This window comes from Pseudorca crassidens, chromosome 4, assembly GCF_039906515.1.
Source record: "Pseudorca crassidens isolate mPseCra1 chromosome 4, mPseCra1.hap1, whole genome shotgun sequence".
NCBI lineage: Eukaryota > Metazoa > Chordata > Mammalia > Artiodactyla > Delphinidae > Pseudorca > Pseudorca crassidens.
Genome location: NC_090299.1, coordinates 152,696,801 through 152,705,584, shown reverse-complemented (window position 1 = coordinate 152,705,584; position 8,784 = coordinate 152,696,801).

Below are 8,784 nucleotides of genomic sequence, written 5' to 3'. Positions count from 1 at the left end.
TCTTACCATGTTAATTTGAAAGAGATCAGAGATGTAAAGGTGCTAAGTAAAACAATAAAAGAAATAAAACAGAGAAAATAAAAACAGGAAGATACTTTTATGACATTGGATTAGGCATTCCTTTTTAAAGAGGCCATAGAATGAAATATGCTGGACCTAATTTTCAGCTCCAACGATGCTGTGACTGCAGCAGAAGAGAATCTTTCTAAAACTCTCCATATGGGCCCCTCTGTCCTTCAGAGAATCCCCTGGGCTGGCAATTCACAGTCTGGGCTGAGGCTAAGGTGGCCTCCAGATTCACCTTGATTTGGGTGTAAGCAGTCCAGTCTTTGTATCTCTAAATTAGCTATTGGATACTGACCACTCCCAGGAAAAGGCCAGGATCTTATTTAATTTCAGCCATGAAGGCAGGGGAGGACCATGTGGTCCCATGGGTTATTGTACAGTTTTTCTCTTAATACCCTCTTTCAGCCCCGTGCTCCCTCCTTTCTTATGATGGTTTCTCTCCAGAGAACAAGGCTCTCTTCTCCTTCATGGCTACCTGGCCGTATGCAGGTGGTGAAATAGGGAACTTCTCTCTGAACTTCAGAGTGAAAAAGAAATAGAATATTAGATATCAGAGAAATTCTCTAAATCACAATATTGTCAAATACAAATACTTTAAGACACATTCCTACTTAATAGAATGAGTTTCCTTCATAATATAATAGCAATCACGTGTTCAAATATTTTCAGCCCACTACAATTGGATATCATGAAATAAATGTGTATGATCAAGAAAATGTAGAATTAGAGCCCTGCGGCACGGAGGGCATTGAAGCCGGCACCAACAGACGGCGATGCAGGGGCTCCGGAGCGCGGCATGGAGGGGCCGCCTAGCTGGGGCCCATGGCCCTGCGTCTTCTGCCTGCGACGCGGGTCCTGTGCACGCTACGGCCCCCGAGGGGCCGGGAGGCGAGCCAGGGTCCCCTGGCAGGTGTGGGCTTCATGTCCGCAGCCAGCGTCCCTGAGGCCGCGCTCCAGCCATGATCACTCGGTGAAGCCGCACCGCGGCAGCGTGGCCGACTTCTGACGCCGTGAGGACCAGTGCGCGCTGCAGGGCTCGGTGCCTCTGTCCGCTGTTCGCGCTTCCCTGCGGGAGGGCCTGCTGGACTTCAATGCCGACTGCCTCCGTGGGGTGGACAGGACGCTGTTCTTGAGCACCCTCTGCCCGTGATCTGTATCCAGAGCTTCTTCCAGCCATGGCTTGGCGAGACAGGTTGTGATAGAAATAAAGTTTACAGAAGTTATGTTCCTGCAATAAGAAATAAAGATGTGACCTTCCAGTCGTGTAAAGCTCATGAATGCTGTGCAAGTACGTCGGGTGCGCTAAGGAACCTGGAGCTAAGTGGGCTAGTTCCGAGAGAGAGAGACTTAACTACGTAAACAAACATCATTCTGTGATGAAAGCAGTTATCATAAAAGTTCTCCAGATGGAAGGAGTGCCAAATCAGAGTACCAGTGTATAACTGCTCCATCATGAGGGAACCATGCAAAGCTGCTAGACAAAAAAAGAGAACTCTAATTTTGGGAAGTTATCGAAAAGGAAAAGCTACTATTAGAATTGGCTTGGCCGCAAAGCAACCTGTAAGTAATAGAAGGAAACACTCTGCTGGTAAAGAATGTTATGGTCCTGAACCTCTACCACCTGGTGTGTCTGGTTTCCGGCCGTGGCGTACTGCAGAACATGCAAAAAGCAGCAGGTCCATCAGAATTTCCCGTGACTGTGATAGTAGAGAGTCCTTCCTCCTCAGAAATCGAAGAGGTCCATGATTCCTCAGAAAGTGTTCAGGAAGAGCCAGAGAAAATCCGTTTGAAACAAGAAGCATTGTTCATTCATGCTTGGTGACTATTTTTCTAAAGATTTTTGGTGTTTTTCTGAATTTTTTTATTTTTCTACATGGTTATTGAGGTTCCCAACACCATTAACAAGGCTAGAACCAGTGAGTGCACATCTGAGAAGAACCAGAATCTCCTCCAAGATATCCACTAAGTTCAGGGGAAAAGATAAAAACTTGACGGTGAAAAAGAGACTTTTCCTACAGCTGGCAGAAACTTGACAGGGGGGAAAGTCAGGTAACCCAGGTCAACATCAGCAAAAATAAGACACTGATATAATGAAACTGAAAATATGATACACTGAGGATACAATACCAATTCCATATACTCCTGTCAAAAATGTATAACCTCCAGTCATGAGAAAACACGAGACAAACACAAATTGAGGCATGTTTAGCAAAATAGCTGACCAATACTTTTCAAAGATATCAAGACTGTGAAAGACAAGAAAGCCTTGGGGATGTCAGAATGCAGGAGACAGGGGAAATAAAGATTAAACCCAGTGGAGACGCCTGAATGACGACTTGGGAAGATAGAAGGACATCAGTGGAGAAGCTGGTGAGATCTGAATAGAATCTTTAGCTGATGATATTGTTTCAATGTTAATTTTCTGGTTCTGATAATTGTATTATAGTCAGGCAATAGGTAACATGGGGAGTGGCTGAGGGAAAGACAAATGTATTACTTTTACAATTTTCTGTAAGTGCAAAGTACCTTTCTGTAAGTGGAAGTGGTTTTGATCAGTTCTGGTTAGGATTATGATGAATCATTTTGTAGTTTTGTTTATTTTTAAGGAAGATTTTCTCTTCTGTTGTACCTTCTAACCAGTTACTATGTGAAGGCTATTTATTTCTGCGTGTTAATTTTATATGTAGAACTTATTCATCCTGCATAATTGAGATGTTACACCGGTTGATAGAAACTCCATTTTCCCCTCCCCAGCCCTTGGTAACCATTATTGAACTCTGATTATATGTGTCTGTCTTAGATTCCTCATATAACTGGAGTCGTACATTATTTGTCCTTCCGTGACTGACTCATTTCGTTTAGCATAATGTCCTCCTATTCAGCCATGTTGTTGCATATGTCAGACTTTCCTTCTTTTTTGAATGCTGAATAACAGTCCATGGTATGTATTAGTATACAACACAATTTTTTATCTATTCATACGTCAATGGACATTTTGATTATTTCTGCATCCTGGCTATTGTGACCACTACTGCAATGAACACTGGAGAGCTAATATCTCTTTGAGATCCTGATTTCATTTCTTTTGGATAAACACCGAGAGATGGAGTTACTAGATCATTTGGTAGTTCTATTTTTAATTTTTCAGGATATCTCCATACTGTTTTTCATAGCAATGGCCCAATTTTTTATTCCCATTAACAGTCCACAAGGGTTTTAATTTCTTCATGTTCTTTTCAACACTAATTATTTTTTTTCTTTTCTTTCATTCTTTTTTTTTGTTTTTTATAGTAACCATACTAACATGTGTGAGGTGATATCTTATTGTGGTTTTGATTTGTGGTCTCTCCAGTGTTGGTGATATTCAAAATATTTTCATATATCTCTGGACGTGGGTATGCCTTCTGTATAGAATGTCTAGTCAAGTTGTTAACCCAATTTTTTTTCTATGAGAACATGTATTTTTATTTTTTAGTTATTGAGGACATATCCCTGTGCTCAAACAACTGTAAAAGTCAGTTAAAATTTAAACACTTATTTTTTCATTGGTGTATACTTGCTTACACTGCTTTGTCAGTTTCTGTTAGCCCCATTTTTAATCAGGTTATTAGATTTTTGCTCATGTTATAGGAGTTCCCTATATATATATTGGAAATTCACTCCTTATCTGATGTATGGTTTTCAAATATTTTCTTCTATTCTATAGGTTAAAATTAATTTTTATTGGACTATAGTTGTTTTACAATGTTGTGTTAGTTCCTGCTGTACAGCAAAGTGAATCAGCTATACATATACACATATTCCCTCTTTTTTGGATTTCCTTCCCATTTAGGTCACCACAGAGCATTGAGTAGAGGTCCCTGTGCTATATCTAGACACTTTTTAAGTGACTATATCAACACATGTTTGACATATTGCTATAATATTATATGGAACAAAAATCAATTCAAATAAGATGCACAAATATGAAAATAGAATACATTTGTGTCATATTTTTTAAAAACAAGAGAATCATTGACCTGTCTCTAATCAAACTGTAAAATTTCATATTTTATATCTCTGATTGTAGACATCTTTTGACTACTTTAGGATGAATCTCTGTCCCTACTTATATGTTCAATATATGCAAAATATACACACAGAATACTGTCACAGAGCTAAGATGAAAATGTAACTGTAAAGAGCTTTGACAGGACTAAGATGTGGCCAAAGTATATTTATTAGTAAATGAAAGCTTTTGTTTCATTCATCTCTATAATTCTTATAAGTTGTACATTTCATGCAATGGAGACAGTTATCCTTTTGTAGCTGACACCACCACTTAAAGCAATAACCTTAATTTTAAAAATTTTTGCAAAAAAAAATAAAACTAGTATTCTTGCTAAACATTCATCCCTTCTCTGAATCATAACCCAACATAGATTGTATGTTTATATAATATTGCACATATGTGCTGCATATATATATGTGTGTGTATATATGTGTGTATATACACACCAACCCACATACATGTGGCTATGACAGGGTAAAAAGCTGGAGGTGAGTCCATCCCTCTAACAACCATACCTTTCTCTATATAAATTGTTGAGTTCTTACACATCTCTCCCAACTCTCCACGATTTCCAGCTGTGTAGAACTGTATGATTGTGGACTGGGCTGCTTAAAGAAAATGAATTCTGTAATTTTTAATATATTTTTGAAAATGTATTCATGGCACCCCTTCTCAAAACACAAATGTACGCTGAAACCCAGCATGTAAAAGACGTTCTTAGCTGCTGTGGTTCAGAAGAATCAGGAGGGACAGAAGAAATAAAGGGGACAGGAGCCGCCATATACATGGTGTACGTTTCCCATGCTCCTGTGCACTGGCGGCCTCACATTGCCCCATGCGTGTCAGGCGCTCACATGACAGCTCCCTATAATGCCAAATATGAATTATTTCAGAATGAACTGTAAGAAGCCTCCACACGGCACAGCTCCTTAACGTGGAAATTCACTCCAGTGGAAGTTCTTCCCCCTTTTCCAGCCCCTGCCGTTGGCAGCCCAGCACACCATCTCTTGCTGCTTGGTGCTTTTAGGCGGGGTACCAGCTAGGCATCTCAGCCTCACCTACTGCTCTTGACCACTGAGCCCACGGGGAACCATCCACCCTCACCAAACCAGGTGGTGGGCAGGCAGAAGGCTGCATGCTGCCACCTCTCTCTGCCCTGATGTCTATCTCCCTTCTTCTTACTTCTCGTTACTTAAACAAAAGAAATGCATGATAGTGTGTGGAGTAAGCACATAGCCAAAGAGAAATGTGGGCCCAAGCAAGGGAGAACAGGCACCTCATGCTCAAAAGACCTGAACTCCCTGATGGCTTTCAGGGAAGGGTTTTTAAACACAGTGAGAGGGAGAGGCTCAGCTCATGCACATTTTCTGATTGGTCGGTGGCGAAGTAGCTGAGTGGTATTTCGGGGGTCAGTATCATCAACCTTCTGTTCCAACTGGTTTATGGTCTACCAGCTGGTGGTCAGCATGCAGTTAACATCCTCCACCTGGTGGCAGTTTCAGTATCTGCAAAACAGCTCAAGGACATGGCTCAGGATGTTATCTACAACGCTTGAGGAAGAACTAAAGGTCCCTGACTTTGTTTTATGGCTAAACTCTTATTATTTTGTCTGCTCGACTGTTTTCCTTTGTTTCCATTTTCTCACTTCTCTGGTTAAGTTTGCGCTTTTGAACTTGGGGAAGGCCTAGGAGGCTAAAGCTTTTCTACAAACAAGAAGTAGGGGACAGGGGGTCTGTCCCTGGGAAGACCCAGCAGAGTCCTGCTTGGTTTCAGTGTCTACTCCCTGAAGTTGGCTACGTGACACTTTTATTCCTCTTATTTTAGTACTTGACATTTTCATTTGAATATTCAGAAAACACTTCTGGGGAAAGTACATTTTTGCATTTCTAAATAATACTATTTCCCTAACGGCCAATATTTATGGAAATGTCTATGCTTATATCATTTTTGATTGTGCCAAATGCGGACTTCCAGAAAATAAATGGCATTTTCCTTGGAATGAACTCTGTATCACTTGGTTTAGTGTGTGTGTGTGTGTGTGTGTGTGTGTGTGTGTGTGTGTTCTTATTTAAGAATTGTGTGTATTAGGCATAAGACTAATACTTATTTTGAAGACCATCTTTAAAAGCAAACATTAACTCCATGTTTGTAGGGAAATAAAACAGTAAAACGTGATGATTGATAATTTTAAAAATAATGTGTTTAGGCTTTGCAGATACTTTACATTGTTTTATGGTTTAACTGCCTTCTACAATAGGTACAAAGGTACATCTTACTTTTTCATTAAATTTATGCATCCTCCTGCGCAATGCATAAAACAGCTGTCGATTTTCCATCGTGATTTTTCATCACTATACAGTCTCTTTTTAACCACTTGTTCTCAGTTAACTGAGAATACAGGCATGACTCTATATAACCACCGTGGATCAATAAGGCTAGCTCTTTAAAGGATGTTAGATCAGCTGTAAAGGAAAAATATTTTATTATTTATTGTACTAATTATTGTATATTCTGTACATCTGTATAGTGTATAAGCCCATTCTTAGAGCACATAAAATATAAGTGGTAAAACAAAGGGTATTTTATTAAGAAATTTATGCAGCATAAAATGGAGTTAGCCACCTAAAAGAATGCTGTGTATCAGAAAAAGGACAAGTCAACATCTCTTTTAAATGACTCTAGGGGCCTCAAACAAGGGACATAATGCAAACTAGAGCAGAGCTGAATGCCAGCATGAGGAAGTACAGCAAAAGAAATAAACACAGTATTTAGAGGGACTTGAACACAGAAGGATTTTGCATAAAACTCTTATACATTTAAGATTTGTTAAAATAAATGTCAGAATACATTGAAACTACATGCTAGAAAATTTAGGGGAAAAAAAAAGAAGTCTCCCTGCCATTCATTTGAAAAAGAGAACTTTTTCACAAACAGGATGGACAGTACCTAACTAGTAATTTTCTATCCCCCGCTTTCTCTTTTTGCCAACGTCTCTGCAGAAATAAAAGCTGTCCCCCTGCCACTCTCCTTTCCCTTGCACACTCAGCCAGAAGCAAAGCTTAATAAAGCAGCCACCTCACTGGTAAAACTACAAAATCGAAAATGTTCAAGTGTCGTTTTCCAACTGTAGGAAAATTTCAAGACCATGTCGCTTATTCATTCCATAGTTTATTCACTTATTCATTTTGTGATAGTACTTCACTTGGTTTATGAGTCTGATTACATGGAACAACTAGAATTGGATTCCATTACTGAAATTTTAGTGAGTTTAGCTTCATTATTTCCCTGGTAGTTCAAGAAATAGATTTTTTTTCACTCTTAAAAGCTTTTATGTTTGAATCTACCTGGATCTCAAATATTTCATTTTATAACTGAAGAGTAGATGCTTACTGTTGATAGAGCTTCAACCCATACGTTTGAATCGCAGTGACTACGTTCCCCGATGGTAGCAAATTTGTCTTCCTAGGAAATGGGCCATTTGGACCATTCTCATTGCCATAGAAAAAGCATAAAGGAAATTTTTTAAAACTTCAAATTTTATAATACTTTATCCAGTGGTATTATATTCAGTCAACCAGTTTGTCAGACTACATTGTGAACCAAATACGAATGAGAAGAACTTGACTTAATCCCCAAAAATATTTGACCTTAAGTCATTTAAATATTCTAGACCTCAGGTATTTTTCCTATATATTATGTATACTGTATATAACATAATAATACTATGTACAGTATAATAACACTGTATACAATATAATACTACATTTATATGTATATTATAGTTTATAGAGCTATTTTCAGAATAAAACAATGTCATATAACCTGAAAACTTTTTAATTCAATTTACAAGTATTAATGTCTTTTTTAAATAAATTTATTTATTTAGGCTGCATTGGGTCTTGGTTGCTGTGTGCGGGCTTTCTCTAGTTGTGGTGAGCAGGGCTACTCTTCGTTGCGGTGCGCGGGCTTCTCATTGCAGTGGCTTCTTTTGTTGCAGAGCAGAGGCTCTAGGTGCACGGGCTTCAGTAGTTGTGGCTCGTGGGCTCTAGAGTGCAGGCTCAGTAGTTGCAGCACATGAGCTTAGTTGCTCCACAGCATGTGGAATCTTTCTGGAGCAGGGTTTGAACCTGTGTCACCTGCATTGGCAGGTGGATTCTTAACCACTGCACCACCAGGAAAGTCCAGTATTAATGTCTTATGCAAAACATGTCAGTCAAGTACATTGGGATAACAATGAACTTTACTTAAGACTGGTACCCTGCTGCACCTTCAACTAATTATTGCTTTTCATATAATTATTTTTTTTCTCCGTGTGGCATGAGGGATCTTAGTTCCCTGGCCAGGGATCTAACCCATGCCCCTGGCATTGGGAAAGCAGAGTCTTAACCACTGGACCTCCAGAGAAGTCCTGCATATGATTTTTCTTGATAAGATATTAAATATTTATAAGTGAGAGGCATGGATCCCAATATATTGTGGAGGGGGTTCTTTTGCAAGGACTGGGGTATATTTTCTCCACCAATTTTTACCTTTGACAATCTTGAAAATATCTGATTAGTGAAGTTACTTTACATCTTACTTTTTTTTTTAGATTATACATTTTTGTTATTGCATCAGAATATTTTCTCAGGACAAAGGATACTAGCTTCCCTTGTACTGGGTTTTTT